Source organism: Dendrobates tinctorius, unplaced genomic scaffold (genome assembly GCF_039654945.1).
Source record: "Dendrobates tinctorius isolate UK_male_01 unplaced genomic scaffold, ASM3965494v1 ptg000065l, whole genome shotgun sequence".
Taxonomy (NCBI): Eukaryota; Metazoa; Chordata; class Amphibia; order Anura; family Dendrobatidae; genus Dendrobates; species Dendrobates tinctorius.
Genome location: NW_027361733.1, coordinates 468,058 through 487,135, shown reverse-complemented (window position 1 = coordinate 487,135; position 19,078 = coordinate 468,058). Strand labels below are relative to the sequence as shown.

At 42.2% G+C, this 19,078-nt stretch overlaps 1 protein-coding gene, 1 non-coding gene and 1 pseudogene across 2 annotated transcripts in view; all 3 read right to left on the bottom strand.

Moving 5' to 3' along the window:
- The window catches only part of LOC141094652 (uncharacterized), an 803,576-nt gene that overhangs the window by 764,917 nt on the left and 19,581 nt on the right, over nt 1-19,078 (bottom strand). The window lies entirely within an intron of this gene.
- On the bottom strand, nt 2,360-2,548 carry LOC141094967 (U2 spliceosomal RNA). Its single transcript, XR_012233228.1, has one exon. It is a non-coding gene; the product is annotated as a U2 spliceosomal RNA (small nuclear RNA).
- LOC141094991 (U2 spliceosomal RNA) lies at nt 8,168-8,376 on the bottom strand (annotated as a pseudogene).

Here is a 19,078-nt window from a genome sequence, read left to right as displayed (position 1 = left end):
CTTTTCTTCACTAGCTGTCTGTGGAATCTCTCTCTGAACGGCTTCAGGCTTGTGTGTTCTCACAGGTAGTGACTCAGCACTTTTCTCCTCAGCCAGCATCCTATTCACTATCCTGTCTCTGACACGTTGCTCTAATCTCTCCTTGTGCTCTTTCTGAAACTTCTCTCTCTGCTCCTTATATTCAGCTTCCAGCTGCTTTCTCTCAGCCTTCTCCTCTTCAGTCATTTCCTCCACAAAATCCACAAGATGATCTGGGTCAGGCATTACAAAATTCCTCCTAGCAGCTCCTGCATATGTGCTGGGTCTAAGGTTACAGTCCTTAAAGGCATGTCCCCCTACCCCACACAGGTTACACACAATCTCATTTGTACACTGGCTACTAGGATGACCGACCTCACCACACTTTCTGCACACCACCTGGCTTCCAGCAGGGCAGTCTGCCTGTGTATGGCCATACACCCAGCAGTGCCTGCAGAACCTGGGAGCATTAGGGAAGAAGAGAAAACCTCTCTCCTTCCCTATGGAAAAGTTACAGGGGGGATAATGAATTCCTCCTGGCTCATCCATGCTTTCTGAGAACTTTACCATAAATCTGTACTTTCCTGTCCACAGCCCAACCTCATTCATGACCTTGGTAGGAGGTCTACATACCTTGCAATGTTTATTCAAAAATATGCAGATCAGCTCCAGAGGCACATGAGGGTTATACATCATCAGGGTGAGAGGCAGCTCCTCATCTGAATACAGGATGGTGAAGGTCAGCCCATCCAGCACAGTGTTCTCCACGTTCTGCTTCAGTGTCCCATAGAGATTGTTGCAAGCTGCAATAGAAGAAAGAACAAGAGTAAATTTGGATCTGAACTGCTGCAAACACAGAATCTCCTCTTTTCTCAGCTTCAGAACTCCAAAAAGAACGTTGTTCACAAAAAATCCCAAGGGAAAATCATCTTCACGTCCGGCATCTATATCGATCCGGATACCATGCTTCACCCGGGTTTCCCCAGGCTCAGCAAAGCGAATTTTAACCATCGCTGCTCGTGTCTGCAAAGTCCCCTCTCAAAGCAAAAGCAGCAAAAGCTGCAGTGCTGAGAAGGACAAAAAGCACAGACTCTCCTAGCCAAGATCTACACTTGATCTTAGCCAAAAGGCCGAGAAGCGATAACCAGAAATGGTTTGCCGCTTGCAAGGCCACAGGGCTTAAGACAGGCACCCATTGTGGAGAATGACACAGACACCACCCTGAGGAAGACATTCAAACCAAGTCTGGGCGCATAACAAAAGCGCAGGCGGCTGATTTTTTTTTTTTTTTTTTTCTTCCCAGGATTCCACTCCACGCGCTTTTAATTTGCATAGGCCAACCCCTTTTTTGTTAGGCCACCCTCCCCTCACGGTCAAACGCGCTTCAGTACTAGGAAAGAGGCCAGAGGAGCACTGCTCCTACACCGCCCCCTCTACTACCCTCCCTAAATGAAAGGTCTTGCTTTAACTCTCCCGGTGCCAGATATTGTAACCAGGAGGCGAGCATGGCCCACCTGTCTGCTGAGGCTCACTCAGCAGACTGAAGCTGACTACTACTGCGCAGCTGCTACAGACTGTGGGCTGCCCATTGTGACACGTGGTCCCATTGTGACACGTGGTCGAACACATCCAAGCATTGTGTGCTATGAATGGCATGATTCCTATCACAGTGTTGCATGGATGGAACACATCCTATTTACTGCAGGCAAGCAGCGCACATAGCTGCTGCTGCTGCTACAAGCCACTAGAATACCGTCCGTCTGTCAGACAGGTGGACGTAGGCCGAACATTCAAATAACTCGCCAGATAAATCGTTGATTTTCCATTTAATTCATATATGAATTAATTCAAAATTGAACAGTAAATTTCAAAGTTGGAAGGCCACAAGAGGGGGACAATGTTTCAAAAATGAAGCGACATATCATTGCATGAGGGATGTGGTAGGAATTAAATGCTTGAATTAAGACTGGGGAAGTACTGAGGCGAAGGGGCTGCAGGCCTTGTAGCAGGTGGGTGTGCAGAAATGTAGCTATCCAAAGCCAAACACATTACTGCAGCTTGTCACACCTATACCTACCAAGCAGCAAAGGCCAAGATAGATCGTTATTTTATGGACACATTGAATACAGTGCAATGCCTCCCATATAGCGGTGAATAAGAGTAGTAGTAGAAGAGTTGGTCAAGTTAAATCAAGGCTAAGGAATTGGAAATGTGCAACTTGGACCAAGAAAAACTAATTGCAGAGCAGCGACATTTGAAAAAAGCATTCAAATCATGCTTTGAAAACACTACTTGCTTATCCCAATTTCAATTCAATCTGTCTTTGGAAATCGCTTAAGAGAGTGAGTGCACCATTCCCAGAGAAACTGCCATACTGGGCTGATACGTGGAGTGAAGTGAGCAAGCTCTTTTTCCATCTCCCTGTTCTAAAAATCCATTTAATATATGGTCCCCAGATAGGGGACGTATCAGATATTAAACTGATAAGAACAGATTTTTTTTTTTTTTCCTTTTTCCTCAGTTAAATAATCCTCATAAACGACCAAAAAACTTGATCATCTCACATTCCATGAATCACAAGGATCAATTAATCATCATACGGAAAACCCTCAAAAACAAAAACTAATAAAAACAAATGAGGGTACTTACATGAGCTGTTGCCATCTTGAAAAATTCCAAAACCTTTCAGCAACTTCTTCTCCCAGTCGATCCTTATCCCACAAATAGCAAATAAAAACTCTGGATAAAAAAATCTTTTTAGCTTCTTCAGGAGAAATCAAAGTCCTTTTAAAAATAAGCAGGTTCCTCGCATCCCATAAAACTTCTTTAATAGCTGCACACAATATCCATGTTACTCGTTCATTCGAAAATCCGTCGAAATTTCGGCCTATTAAAACTTGCTCAAAATCAAAAACATTAAAACCGCACAGTGTAATAAGAAAATGCTCTAAAAGCATAAAAACTTCTTTTGCAAACAAACATTCCCAAAAAATATGATAAATATTTTCTATTCCTCCACATCCTTCTCTTGGGCATCGTTCTGACATTTTGAGTCCTCTTCCACTCAAAAAAGACTTTGTTGGTAAAACCCAGTGCAATGAGAGCCACACAATGTCCTTTTGCCTATTTGTAGCTCCTGGGACATCAAAAAATTTCCATATCTCTATTGACTGTGCAGAATTGCAGTATGGCACATCACTTAAAACCTCTTTGTCTCTCAAATGCAACATAATCCTCTTTTTGTCAGACTTGCCTAAGGGGCCCAAATTATTCTGATCATAAAAAGACCTCAAAACCACGTAATATGCAGGTAATATTTGTGACACCGTCCTCTTCAGGTCTTTTTCACACCAGCCCCATTTGACAAACAGCCATCCTGCAAAATATCTGCACATATCTGCTGTCCGATTATTACACTGTAAAATCTTAAAAATCGTTAAAAAATACTGCAAACGGATAAAAGTCTCAATATTAGGAAAGTCATATCCACCAAGGTCCACTTTACTCATAACAATAGTCCTCCTTAACTTCTCCATCTTAGATCCCCAAAAGAAGACAAAAAGCTTCCTTGCCATACTCCTAATCCACAATACTCCAGGGGGGAACACAACAGTAGAGTATAGCAGCAGTGGAAGTACGACGGACTTGATTATTAAAATTTTCCCCTTCAAAGACAATTTCCTCAGCTTCCAAAAATTCAGTTTCGTTTCCACTCTCTCTTCTAATTTTTTGTGGCTCATCTTTCCTTTCAAATTCTTCTCAAAAGTCATCCCCAATATCTCTACACATTCTGTTTCCCGGACTCCATCCACCACCACCTCTTCAAAATTACATAACTGACATTTGCTCCAATTAATATTCATCCCTGAAATGCTACAATAAATCCTAAGGTGCAGGTTGTTTCTTCTCAGATCAGCTTGTGACCTGCAAACAAAGGCCACATCGTCCATGTAGCCTAGGGACTTCACATTCCTTCCATTTCCCCCTGGTACAAAAGCTCCACTCACATGTTTAACTTTCTGTACATACCTCAAGAGGGGCTCAATTATGCAAATAAAAATCAGTGGAGAGAGAGGACAACCCTGCCTAACTCCAGAATGGATTCCAAACCCCGGGCTCACATGACCATTCACTAGCATTTGGCTACTTGCTCCAGTATACAACCCTTTGATGACTCTCAGCAATCTCTCAGGAACCCCCAACCTCTCAAGTGCTAAGAACATGAAACGATGCGAGATCTTGTCATAGGCCTTCTCAAAGTCCACCGATTCCACAAACAATGCCTGCTTATTTAAATTAGCATGAAAAATCAAATCTCTTAGTAAGATTAAATTGTCCGAAATTTTACGTCCGGGAACTGCACAGACCTGGTAGTCACCTACCATAAAACCAATTACCTCGCTCAACCGATTTGCAACTACTTTTGCAATTATTTTGTAATCCACATTTAACAAAGAAATTGGCCGCCAGTTCTTAATATCTCGCCTATCCCCCTTCTTATGTATCAATGTTACCACACCTTTGCACATAGAGGGAGACATTATCCCAGAATCAAAAACATATTGCACAACCCGAAAAAATTCTTTACATAAAATGTGCCAATATGCCATATAAAACTCGACCGGCAGCCCATCTCCCCCTGGAGTTTTCCCTTTTGCCATACCATTCATTGCACATTTAACCTCCTCCTCCGTAACATCATCAGATAAAAACTCAGCATTTCCATCAGGAATATCCTTACTTAGCACTTTACAATAGTCCAACATCTCCTCTTGTGTAGCTCTACTATCATCCATCCAATCCAGCATCAGTATAATGCAAATCCTGCACAATCTCATTCAGCATGTTTGAAGTGACATCCAACTTTACATCTGAAGAACTTTCACGATCCTTGACATTCCTGATACAATTAAAATCCCCAGCCACCACAGTAAAATCTCGCCCCGGCAATAAATACTTAAGAGTTTCTAAAAAGGATAAACGTGCCTGCTTTTCACTTGGAGCATACACATTAAAAACTCTTATTCTATGTCCCAGGAACTCCAAGACTAAAACCATACATCTGCCAGGAACTAAAATCTTACACTCTATAACATTAAAATTACTATTTTTAAGTAAGATTCCAATCCCCTCATTCTTATTATCAGTACACACAGACCAAAAAGCTTTGCCTGCTGCCCACTCTTCCTCACAAGGTGCTGACTTTATTGCACATTCCTGTAAACAAATGACATCAGCCTTCACAGACTTTAGTTCATCCAATACAGCTGCTCTTCTTATCACTGTTCCAATCCCTCTCACATTACATGATGCAACTACCACACTCATCAGCACAAGAAGGTGCAACATACTTAAACATGCCATCATAATGACTTATGGATGTCCCTGACTACCCAACACCTTTCTCTACAGTACCACACCCATGTCAGGCGATTCTGGACCAGAATCCCTGTTAGTACACAAATCAGCAGGTGTCCCAGGATTACCCAGGGCTCCTGTACTTCCCTCCTCCCATTTGCATTTTTTGCTAAAAGAGGACTTAGCACCATCCCATTCATCCACTTCTTCCATCTCTGAACATTCGTCACTAGAGGATCCTCTTTGTCCAGCTGTAAGAGTGTGGTCATCATCTGAATCCTCCTCCCCCTGGCAATCCATCTCATCTGCATTAGAAATGGGATCAGGACAATCACCCCATCATTGAAACTGTTCAACACATCCCCAAAGATTGTTTCAGTCACACTATCACTCCCAATCTTCTGAGAGGATGCTAAACCTCCCTTTCGTGCTCCACCCTGACTCTTACTTGCCTTTTTGTTACACACCACCTGCCAAGTTTCCTCTGTAGCGTTACCACCACTCACATCCTCCTCCACACCTTTTTTCACCACATTCTCAACAATTACACCGGGAGTTATCCTCTGGGTCTTAACCCCCCAGTTTTATTAGGCTCACTCTTGCCCGGCCTCCCATCAGGTTTAGTGGTACTGCTTCTATAGACGCCCTCTGCTCGTGTAAACTCCCGACCACCTCCCACCACCTCAGCAAAGGATTTATCTGTCTTCCAGAGCACACATTTCTTTTCAAAATGCCCCTCCTTTCCACATAAATCACAAAACTTCTTTGCTGAACATTCATTCACTTTATGTCCTGTTTTACCACAGTTTTTACACACCTCCCTCTGCTGAGGACAACAACTCCGCTCATGCCCATACCTATTACAGTTCCTGCAAAATTCAAGCTGCCCCTCATAGAAACAAAAACCTCTCTCCCCACCAATTGAGAAAACTGCAGGAATAGACCTTACTCCTTCCGCCATATTACTTCCAATCTTAAAGCGTACCAAAAACTTCCTTTTCCCATTTAGATATCCATGCTTGTTCACCATTCTATTCAAAAATTTAACTTCTTCACAATATCTGTCCAGAAAGGTACGCACCGTACTATCCGACACTCTAGGGTTGTACATGTGTACAATTACCATTTTAAAATTCTTCATAAAAAGAGGATCCACATCAATCTTGTCCAAAATCAGCTTACTCTTTTCTCTTTTCCATCCTTCCAGAGTCATGTAAAATTCCTGACACAATTCCTCAGAAGAAAAAGTGATATCGTAAATACCCTTCCTTGGAAAATCTTGCAGTGCCAATACATTCTTTACCTGTGCACAAGGGAGAGGCTTCAGAAGCTCCCTCACGATGTCATCCAGTCCAATCTTCTCCAGAAACTCCTTCTTCACCACCAACCGAACCGTGTCCTCGACTCCACGAGACACTGATGTATCCATGTTTGCAGGCTCTCCAACCAAGGCCAACCCACGATCGCAACTCTAGACACGACCCGGGGCCCCCTCGCAGGGACCCCGCTCACAATCCTCTCAACAAGACCAGCAACGGTTTCCCAAAACTGATCTTAGCCAAAAGGCCGAGAAGCGATAACCAGAAATGGTTTGCCGCTTGCAAGGCCACAGGGCTTAAGACAGGCACCCATTGTGGAGAATGACACAGACACCACCCTGAGGAAGACATTCAAACCAAGTCTGGGCGCATAACAAAAGCGCAGGCGGCTGATTTTTTTTTTTTTTTTTTCTTCCTCCCAGGATTCCACTCCACGCGCTTATAATTTGCATAGGCCAACCCCTTTTTTGTTAGGCCACCCTCCCCTCACGGTCAAACGCGCTTCAGTACTAGGAAAGAGGCCAGAGGAGCACTGCTCCTACACCGCCCCCTCTACTACCCTCCCTAAATGAAAGGTCTTGCTTTAACTCTCCTGGTGCCAGATATTGTAACCAGGAGGCGAGCATGGCCCACCTGTCTGCTCAGGCTCACTCAGCAGACTGAAGCTGACTACTACTGCGCAGCTGCTACAGACAGTGGGCTGCCCATTGTGACACGTGGTCCCATTGTGACACGTGGTCGAACACATCCAAGCATTGTGTGCTATGAATGGCATGATTCCTATCACAGTGTTCCATGGATGGAACACATCCTATTTACTGCAGGCAAGCAGCGCACCTAGCTGTTGCTGCTGCTGCTGCTACAAGCCACTAGAATACCGTCCGTCTGTCAGACAGGTGGACGTAGGCCGAACATTCAAATAAGTAGCCAGATAAATCGTTGATTTTCCATTTAATTCATATATGAATTAATTCAAAATTGAACAGTAAATTTCAAAGTTGGAAGGCCACAAGAGGGGGACAATGTTTCAAAAATGAAGCGACATATCATTGCATGATGGATGTGGTAGGAATTGAATGCTTGAATTAAGACTGGGGAAGTAATGAGGTGAAGGGGCTGCAGGCCTTGTAGCAGGTGGGTGTGCAGAAATGTAGCTATCCAAAGCCAAACACATTACTGCAGCTTGTCACACCTATACCTACCAAGCAGCAAGGGCCAAGATAGATTGTTATTTTACGGACACATTGAATACAGTGCAATGCCTCCCATATAGCGGTGAATAAGAGTAGTAGTAGTAGTAGAAGAGTTGGTCAAGTTAAATCAAGGCTAAGGAATTGGAAATGTGCAACTTGGACCAAGAAAAACTAGTTGCAGAGCAGCGACATTTGAAAAAAGCATTCAAATCATGCTTTGAAAACACTACTTGCTTATCCCGATTTCAATTCAATCTGTCTTTGGAAACCGCTTAAGAGAGTGAGTGCACCATTCCCAGAGAAACTGCCATACTGGTCTGATACGTGGAGTGAAGTGAGCAAGCTCTTTTTCCATCTCCCTGTTCTAAAAATCCATTTAATTTATGGTCCCCAGATAGGGGACGTATCAGATATTAAACTGATAAGAACAGATTTTTTTTTTTTTTTTTACCATGTCAGATCGGTTGTAATTTCCACCATCAAGTTAGCTACTTAAAGCTCTTTCCGGTATGTAACCTCTAATCATATCATGGCGTTTTATATAAAAAGTTTTTTAATTTTAACCTCAGGTTAAAAAGATTGAATTGAAACCAAACAATACACACATAGTTAACAATTTAAGCTAAAGGAAAAAAACATGTTAAACCATTTATCTATACCTTACCAAAAACCTCTATTTATCTATACTTTACCAGGAATCTCCATTTCTTAAACTTCCATACCCCTTCCGCATCGATGGCACCATGTTTCTTGTCCCATAGGTAGATGACATACATATGAGACAAAATCAGTTTTAAAACTTCATTAACTGTCATCTTTTTCCTTTTAAAAACTAACAGATTCCTTGCGTCCCATAGGCTTTCCATTGCACACACAGTCAATAACCATAACACTCTATCTTTCAAGCTATTACATGCTCCCATTCCAAACATTGCAACCTTCCAATTAACAAAAGTCACACCTGCTAATCCATTACACAGCGTGCTCATTCCTCTCCACACATCATAAGCAAATTCACAATCCCACAGCATATGTCTGACAATCTCTCTTGAACCACATCCATCTCTTGGACACACATCAGTCTTAATCAGATCTCTCCTCTTCTGCACATCCCTTACAGGTAGTATGTCATGCAGAACCATCCATGCAATATCTTTCTGTCTATTGGACATACCTTGCGTTCCCAACTTTTTCCACATATTTGGCACATCCTCCCCTCTCAAGCCATCGATATTACACACCATCTCTCTATGTCTCACCATTTTAATGATCTTTTTCTTATTTACAAAGTCAATCATACTCTGATCCATCAGATCGTACTTCCTAATGACTTTCTCAACTCTTTCATACCACACCGGGCACCTGAAAGCAACAGGTACTGTAGCATCTCTTTTGATCCAATTCAACTTGTAAAACATCCAACCAGCGGAGTATCTTACCATACAAGCACATTTGTTCCCCTTACCCATACAAATCACCAGCATTTTGATATAACTTACCCCTAGAAAAAAATCAATATTTGGAAAATCTAAACCACCATTCACACACATCTTATACACATGCTCTCTTTTTAACTTCTCCATTCGACTCCCCCAGAGGAAAGTAAAAATAATTTTTTCAGTTTTTTTAATTTTTCTAGAAGCCGAGGGGTACACATTGGCAACAAAAAGCAAAATCGGAAGCACCACTGCTTTGATAATCAAAATCTTCCCTGTCAATGTCAGCTCCCTCAACTTCCAGAAATTTAATTTTTGTGCTATTCTCTTTCCGCAGTCGTCCCAACTCTCATTCCCCTTTAAGTTGTCATTGAATTTAATTCCCAGTACCTTGATAGCTCCATCTTCACATTTTACCTCATCCAATTTAATGCTGTTATCACCAAAGCATTTAAAGGAGCATTTAGCCCAATTTATTTTAAAGGCTGAGGCCCTGGAAAACATATTCAATAAGTACTTTGCCCTATTCATTGCAGCCATATTTTCACTCACAATGATAGGAACTGAAGGAGTTAAATTGAGTTCTGTCTATGTTGCATTCTCTTGTTTAAAACCTTATCTGTTCTTCGAGGAGATGTCTCAGACATCTCCCTTGTGAACCAAGGTCAAATACCTCTGCTTTTTCGCCTAAATGACTTTCTTTGTCTAAAACAAGTTGTAAAATCATTTGTACTGCGCATGTCTGTAAAATGTTTAAATTCTTTACTATAAAAGACGGAAGCCTAACTGATAAGCCAGAGGCGTCTTGGCAGGCATCCCGAGTGGTATTATACAGCTGGTGTCTGTGTTATCCTTCTCGACGGAGCAATTGATTAGAGACATATGGTGCTTCACACCTAAGAACATCGGTCCTTCAGATGAAAGAGTAATCTGAGGGATCCCGACAGTTTCCTGGCGCCCGAAACAGGGACCTGATATAGGCACCTCTCCAAGACTACCCGATCTACAGACCACTCCAGTTACTGATGAAATTGTGAACAGCAGACCTAAACACCTGGCCAGGTAAGAGATCAATTTTTTCTCTTCTCTGCTCTTCATAATCTATCATTATAACTAAGGTCCGTATAAAGGGGAATCTAGTAGAGGAGGGGGCCGTAAAATCAGGTCCATATAAGAACTCTGAGGAAATCGGGTGTGACACGCATATGTAATTTCTGCTCGAATGAGAGGTTACTGTAGGTTCTGTGTGTGCACAGCTATTTTTAGAAAAAGAGCTGATGCAAATCAAAATGGGAGAGGTCTGACATTATGGAATATAAGGCTGGGTGAACAGTTCATACTGCGCAGCCCGGACGGACAAGTTTTTCACAATAGACGGTTCCGCACTAGAAATAGAGGAGGTTGTTGAATGGCTACTTTGATTTGAAAGGTTGTGGAAAGTAGAAAAATAAGCTGCACAGTAGGTATTCGTTCAAAGAGTGGTGATATTGCCTAACTGGGTCATGTGACAGCGTCCTTTCGGGGAGGTCACCGCCTAAGCTTAAATCAACACCCTTTACGAATAAACCTTGTGACAGATAAGAGTGTGACCGAATGAGCACAGGACCGTGAAATGAGCCTGTGACAGGATATGACTGAAGAACCCCAGTAGATGGACACTTTATTTACAATCCTGTGTGTTGTGGGAGTATTTCTGTTCGGATGCTACATAGCATATAAGTACACGAAACACGTAGTACACCGAGGAACAGACACTCCATTTAGCCTGTTAGCACCTTAGGAAGAAGGTAACGAGGTATAGTAGAGCCTAGTCTTGAGCTTACCCAATACACCACCTAAGGCAGGGGACTAACAGGAAGACAACAAGAGAGACAGGATAAGAATAAAAGATAAGATGGGGAACAGTCAGGGAAAGATACCTGAAGAAGGAAATCGGTTATGTGATATAATTGAGGATAGATATGGAAGTAGTGCAGCAAAGAACCTGGAAAAAGTATTAATCAAATCCAAAGTGCAAGATAGGCAGGCTGTGTGAATCCTTGTATATATGTCTATGAGAACCTCTGAATAAGATGAGAGATGAGTAATTGAGTATAAAAAAAAAAAAAAAATCAGTGAATGAGCACGTATGAATGAATCATCACACATCATTTTTGTGTCAAGAGATTTGTGACCTTTCTAGTTGTGGTGGAATCCCGGACAGATGCGTTATAGATATTTCAAATCTACATCTGAGACTGAATGAATTGAGTAATGATATAGTTCGTGTTATATGTGGCATTACATTGTAAAGTTTCCTGAATGCATTTGGCCAGAAAAAGGGCAAGGCATGGTTAATCTCATTATACAGTTATCTGCCCTTACAGTGAAATCCCGTGATTTTGAGTTTCTTTGTAGAAATTGATTTTGATAAGTCTAAAGAACTACAGAATTCTGTGAAGGACGACGCTGCATTCTGATGGGAGGGGGGAATGATACCGCTGCGTAGTTTTTCTTCTCCCTTCGCTCTTATCTCTGCTGAGTGTGAGCTGTGCTCAAAATTCTCTGTAATTCTATCCGTAAGGTACAAGCTGAAAGATTTGTGCATTTTAAAGCAACAGTACTTAATTGAAGATTGGAAGTTAAAAGTAAGATTTGGTGCCTAATTTAGAAGGGAATTGTAAGTGATTGCTTGGTCATTAATGTGTTTGAACCTGCTTCTAGTTGTGTGATTGATTTGTATAGCAAATTGTGTCAAATTACAAGAGACAGAGAAGGAAGGAAGCAGTAAAACAAGTGGGACAAATATTGAAAAAGGCAAAAATACCAGAGTGTGAATGTTTGGATGTACAAAAAGGCACAGACAAGGGAAGAAAATAGCAAGTGAATAAATGATGCTTGAGAATGTGCAGCAGTATGAAAGGTGTATTATGAATGTTTGATTGACAAAGTGTAACCAGAGACCCAGACAAAATAGATGGACTTGTAAACACTGTGGTCAGACTCAGACAAACCCAGACTGAATAGCTACTTGTGTGACCTGTGCTACTGACCTAAGAGAATTGCACTAAATCCTATCCAGACAAGATCATAAGAAGCTGACATAATAGTGTGGATAGTGGATAGTAGGGACATTGGCCCTTGAGGAGTAAGCTGACAGTAGACATCAGACGGCCAACCCCAGCAGGACCTAGAAGTGTGACTAGAATAAGAAAGATGCAGGTGTATTATCCCTGGAGCCCCTCTGACCAGCTAGCTTTGCTGAAGCAGCTGCCTGCCCCTGAAGACCAACCATTCCCGTTTTACAGACACATAAAGGAAGTACAGCAAACATATATGTGTACCTGGGCAGACTTAGAGAGGTTGGTGAGTTTAAAGGCAGGTGACGCACTAGATCATATAATTAAGACACACAGATGTGACAAAGAATCAGGCTTGGGGCATGGATGATAAATCTGCACGATCTGGGGAGACGTACTGTGAGTCACTAAGACAATGGGCTGCAGTGGAACAATCAGAGCAGTCTGTACTCCTGACTAATGTGACACAGCAAAGAGGAGAGAGAGTAGAGATATACCTTGGACGGTTACAGCTGAAATGGGCAGACATGGGGTACATTTGCATAAACCCACTTGATGTTAGAATACTGGTGAATGCACTCATTGACGGTATGAACAAAGACTTACGAGACGCAGTACAGACAGCCAGACCTGAATGGAGACATGTAGATCCGAAAGACTTCCTTAAGGTAGTTAAAGAAATTGAGCAAACAAGGACAATAAAACGACCTGTCATGTATGCTGGAGCACAAGGAAAAAAGTGGAGACGTAATAGGAAAGGCATGTGAGATGACGCTGACGATCCATGCCATACTCCTACAAGTTCAACCAAAACATCTGTCTATGGCCAGACAGCTCCGACTTGAGTGTGCTCTACTAATTCCTGAGTATGTCACTCCTCAAAAGATGTAACGTTCTGAATCCAGCCACCCTCCTGCCTGTGGATTCAGAAAAGGGGGAATTGGTGACCGTATTGGCAAGTGAGGAAGGATACTTTGACATGACGCATGAACATGTCTGCATAGAACTGATGAGTCAGGAGACAGTTGGGTTTGCACACATTCATGAAAAACCTGTTCCTAATGCAGACTTTGAGTTTCTTTTTTGTAGATGGCCCCAGATACCACCAGGATGGACGATTCTACACTGGGTATGCAGTAGTATCCTCACATGAGGTAATCCGAGCGGAACCACTCTCTCCTCACATGTCGGCGCAGGAGGCAGAGTTGAAGGCACTCACTGAGGCGTGTAGAGCCGCTGCAGGTAAAGTCGCTAATATTTTCACAGATTCGAAGCCCATTAAAAATGCAGAGCTGGTGAAACAATTGATGGAGGCATTGATGTTACCAGTCCAGGTTGGCATTGTCAAGGTAAAAGCACACACAAAGGTGACTCCGTGGAGGTAGAGGGCAATAGAAGGGCGAACGAGGCTGCTAAAATAGCACAAGGCGGCCTAGAGAGAGCAGTGGACGGTGGCGGGGAGTCAGCGTATTCCAGCCACATTGGGTCTAGATGTCCTGAAATCCCTCCAGCAAAAGGCTGCCCAAACAGAGAAGGTACACCGAGGGAGACTGGGAGCTGAGCTGAACTCAAATGGAGTATGGGAGAATAAGGATAAAATGTGCCCACCAAAGTCCCTGTTCCCAATCATGGCGCAAGCAGCACATGGCCCCAATCACACCTCAAAAAGTCACATGTGTGCCATGGTAGATGCCTTCTGGATCGCTCCTGGCTTCAGTTGCGCAGCCGCGAAACTTGTACAATCATGCCTCATCTGTGCACAGCACAACCCAGGTAAAACAGTAAAAGTCCCTAAGAAAGCGACACCTAGGCCTCTCTACCCGTTTCAGAGACGGCAGATTGACGACATACAGCTACCAAGGTAGGAGTGTATGCAAATATCCTAGTATGTGTAGATCTCTTCTCTGGATGGCCAGAGGCCTACCCGGTGAAAACGGCTACAGCTCGAGCCACTGCAAAGAAACTGGTGATGGAACTAGTACCACGATTCGGTGTCCCTGAAACAATTGAATCAGACAGAGGTACACACTTTACTGCTGAGGTAATGCAAAATGTAATGCAAATGATAGGTGTAGAACAGGCATTTCATACACCCTACCACCCACAGAGTTCAGGGAAGGTAGAGAGAATGAACGGGACACTGAAATTGAAAATACAGAAAACCATGGAGCAGACCCATAGACCATGGCCAGAGTGTCTCCCATTAGCATTATTCTCAGTAAGGTACACACCCACGGGGAAAACTAAACTGTCACCCTTCGAGATACTGTTTGGAAGACCACCGAACACAGGGTTGTACTACCCACAGGTCTTAACACTCAATGTGGATAATTTGACAAGTTATGTAATCCAGTTGCAAAAGCATTTAACTCAAATGCATTCTCTAGTTTTCTCTTCCATTCCAGATCCAGATAGTGTGGAAGGAACTCATTGTCTACAACCTGGTGATTACGTATATGTCAAGAAACACTCCAGAAAGACCCTTGAACCCCGATATCAAGGACCTTACCAAGTACTCCTAACAACGCCTACTTCTGTTAAGTTGGAAGGAAGACCAACCTGGATCCACGCATCGCATTGCAAACTAGCCACAGGAGTTAACAAAGCATAAGAGTGCATAATGTTTTGGTTTGGTTTTGTTGCATTATCTGTAATAATGGTAGCTGCGTGGGACAATCTAAATTCTCCAATGTCCTTGAATAATAAGTTTATACAACATCAGGAAAAAATACTAAATGATTGGTCAAAAGACACTCAGTCTCCAGCAGATTGCTGGATCTGCACACATTCACCAGTATCAGCCACTAGTATTCCGTTCCTTGTTATTCCTGTGCCACCCGAGGAATTATTTGCCTGGACCAGTTGTTCTGATACACTCGCTAATAATGCCACAAATAATGTGAAGTTATGGAACACAACTGTTGGTATACCTATTGTGGGATGGGTAGGATACCCTTGGTGGCAGGGTAATCTTTCAGGAAGTAATACACACCTTCAATATCTGGCATATAAAGGGGGGCTTGGGTACCCAGGAATAGAACTCGATTAACCTACCTGGGGCAAATTCCAATGTATGGCCTACAAGTTAGTTTTAATGTAACTTCCCACTCTACTGATGCCTTCAAACCAATACTGCTAGAAAGAAGGTTGCATAACACGTCCTGGGAGTATTCCAATTTATTTCCCCAGGGCAATAATGAAACTTGTTTTAATATTTCAGGTAATATACCTTGCAACGAGTCATCTGGATATGAGAAAGGAACTCCCACCTGTGGAAATCCCGATGTAGGGTATTGTAGCCCTTTAGGACAACTTCCAAATTGGTGTATGCTTCAGAATGTATCTGCGTTCATAGATTTAGTTCATAGACTGGTATTACAACATTCAGCCCTATGGGACCTACCTAGTGACATGTTCTGGGTATGTGGAGACAATGCATATAAATGGTTGCCAGTAGGGGTAAAAGGTGCTTGTACTCTGGGTCGTTTGACTCCAGCTACCTTTGTTATTCCGAATGACCAGTTGAATACTCAGAGCATACCTAAACACACGTTGTACAAAAGAGCTGCTGACAATACACCTTGCCTCTCTGGGAGACCACATATAGTGCAGATGAGTGTGGCTAATAAAATTGTCAGCTCTATTTTTATTTATCCTATGATTACTCAAATGTGGGATAAATTAGTCAGGGCTACAGATTACTTAGATGACCAAATATGGGATATATTGGATATATCGAACACCACCGTTGCTGTCCAAAATCATTGTTGTTTGTATCTTCGTAATATATGTGCTATTGAAACTTGTTTTTTGGTGTATCTCTGTATGCAAGAAAAGATGTAGAAATAGATAAGGAAGTTTGACTGTAAACAACAAGAATTTAACTATTATTCATTTGAGTCCTAGATTGACATCTCATTTCTGGCATGAAGGAGCGTACTCTTGCAATGATGGACGTGGCTTCAGTATCTGGGGGATGGAGAAGGTAGAAGACCTGTCTCCCTTGGGCAACCCGTCGGCCTGGGATAGTACCTGGTGAACGAGCCACTATCCGCTGTTGTTGCAGGATCCAGTGTTCCAGATTGTGGAAAATGAAGATGTCAAAGGGGGGAATGATAGGAACTGAAGGAGTTAAATTGAGTTCTGTCTATGTTGCATTCTCTTGTTTAAAACCTTATCTGTTCTTCGAGGAGATGTCTCAGACATCTCCCTTGTGAACCAAGGTCAAATACCTCTGCTTTTTCGCCTAAATGACTTTCTTTGTCTAAAACAAGTTGTAAAATCATTTGTACTGCGCATGTCTGTAAAATGTTTAAATTCTTTACTATAAAAGACGGAAGCCTAACTGATAAGCCAGAGGCGTCTTGGCAGGCATCCCGAGTGGTATTATACAGCTGGTGTCTGTGTTATCCTTCTCGACGGAGCAATTGATTAGAGACATATGGTGCTTCACACCTAAGAACATCGGTCCTTCAGATGAAAGAGTAATCTGAGGGATCCCGACAACAATGACCACATCGTCCATATATCCCAATATTCTCAGATCTTTCCCACCACTTCCAGGAATCATAACACCTTTCATAAACTTGTCACTCCTTATCATGCACAAAAGAACCTCAATCACACTTATAAATAAAATGGGTGACATAGGACACCCTTGTCTCACACCAGACGTTACCTTAACCTTATTACTCAAAAATCCATTCACCAGAATTTCACTTGACACATTCCAATACAGGCTTCTCACACAACTCACAAAATTCCTAGAAAAACCCATTTTCGCTAAGACATTAAACATAAAGACGTGCGACACCCTATCAAATGCTTTTTCAAAATCCACAGAAAAAACCATACATTTCAGCTTGCGGCCTAAACAATCACCAATCACATCCCTTAACAACACTAAATTTTCATTCATCGTTCTTCCAGGTATTGCACACACCTGATCCTCACCAATTACTTTCCCAATCATATCTCTCATCCTGTTTGCTAACAACTTACTGAAAACCTTATAATCAGCATTCAGAAGTGTGATCGGCCTCCAATTTCCCAAGTCCTTCCGGTCTCCCTTCTTGTGAATCAATACAACCACTCCTTCTCTCATTGATTCACTCAGTACATTGTTATCAAACATATACTTACATACTTCCAACAAATCATTTCCCATAATATCCCACTCTTTCACATACAGCTCTATAGGCAACCCATCTTTCCCAGGCGTTTTATTCTTACCTGCAGACATTACAACCTTCTTCACTTCATCCAACACAATTCCATCATCCATCAAATCACTCTCATCCTCAGTTAGCCGTCCTTCCAATTTACCCAACATTTCAGCCATCAAACCTTCATCCATCCATTTGGCCCCATACAACTCCTTATAAAACAATTCAACCTCATTCATCACATCCTCACCATACACACACACCATTCCCATTCATCACCTCCTCCATATCAACTTTCTTACCAAAAGTTTTTTTGAAGAAAAACCTAGTACACTTCTCATTCTTTTCCAAATGCTCAATCTTAGACCTATATATCATCTCCTTACCTTTCTCATTCATAAACTTCTTAATCTCATTCTTGACCTGACACATCAAATCATCCACCTCAACTCCAATCATACTCAGTTTTCTCAGCCACTCTAATCTCATACCCAATTCGTTAAATTTTTCTCTATTATACACACCTTTTTTCCTTCCCCACTTCTTAAAGAAAAAACCTATTTCCTTCTTCATCCAGTCCCACCATTCCAACACATTCACAAAATCTCTTTTTCTATGTTTCCACTTCGCATACATCCGTCTAAAGGCTATCATGATCCGTTCATCTAACAGACGTACATTTAGCTTCCATACCCCACGACCATGCGCAAAAGACACCTTACCTTCCAAACGCGCACGCAAAATAACATGGTCAGAAAAAGGAACATCTTCCTGTTGAAAATGCTTACAGACAATGTTAGTTGGCAACAAAACACGGTCAATTCTCAATTCAATGCCCCCCCTATCAGCTTTGTAAGTGACGGGAGGAGGTTTTCCCAAGAAAAACTCTGCAGCATCAACAAACGAAAAATCCTCAATCAGACCCCTCAACTTTTTCCCAGTGACATCCACATGCACACCTTCAGTGACACAATTAAAATCACCAACAAAGACAACAGGTATTCTCCCATGTAGAAAAAAAAGACAATTTCTCAAAAAGTTCCAATCGCTCTTCATTATCAACCGAAGCATACACATTCACAATCTTAACCCTCCACCCTCTACAAGTAATCTCACACATAACACACCTTCCTGGCTCTATAACTGTATAACATTCAATTTTAATATTTTTATTAGCAATTAAAATTCCAACACCACTATTTTTATTAATAACTGAACCAGACCAAATACATTGGCCATGTGGCCACACACTGTCATCCAGGGAGTCAGAAATTCCGCATTCCTGAATGCAGTAAACATCGTCCTTAAGGGTTCCCAAATAATCTAAAATAAAGGCCCTCCTTTGTGCCGACTTTATTAGTCTCACGTTCAGTGACGATATTGCCAACTGAGCAGGTTGGGAACCCATCGCTCCAGGTTTTTAGGAAGATCACGACCACAGCCCCATCTGGTCTTCAGCCTTTCCCGTCTTGAGGGGTAACACCAGATGTGCAGACGGTGTACCCAAAGTCTTCCCCTAAAAAACGGACA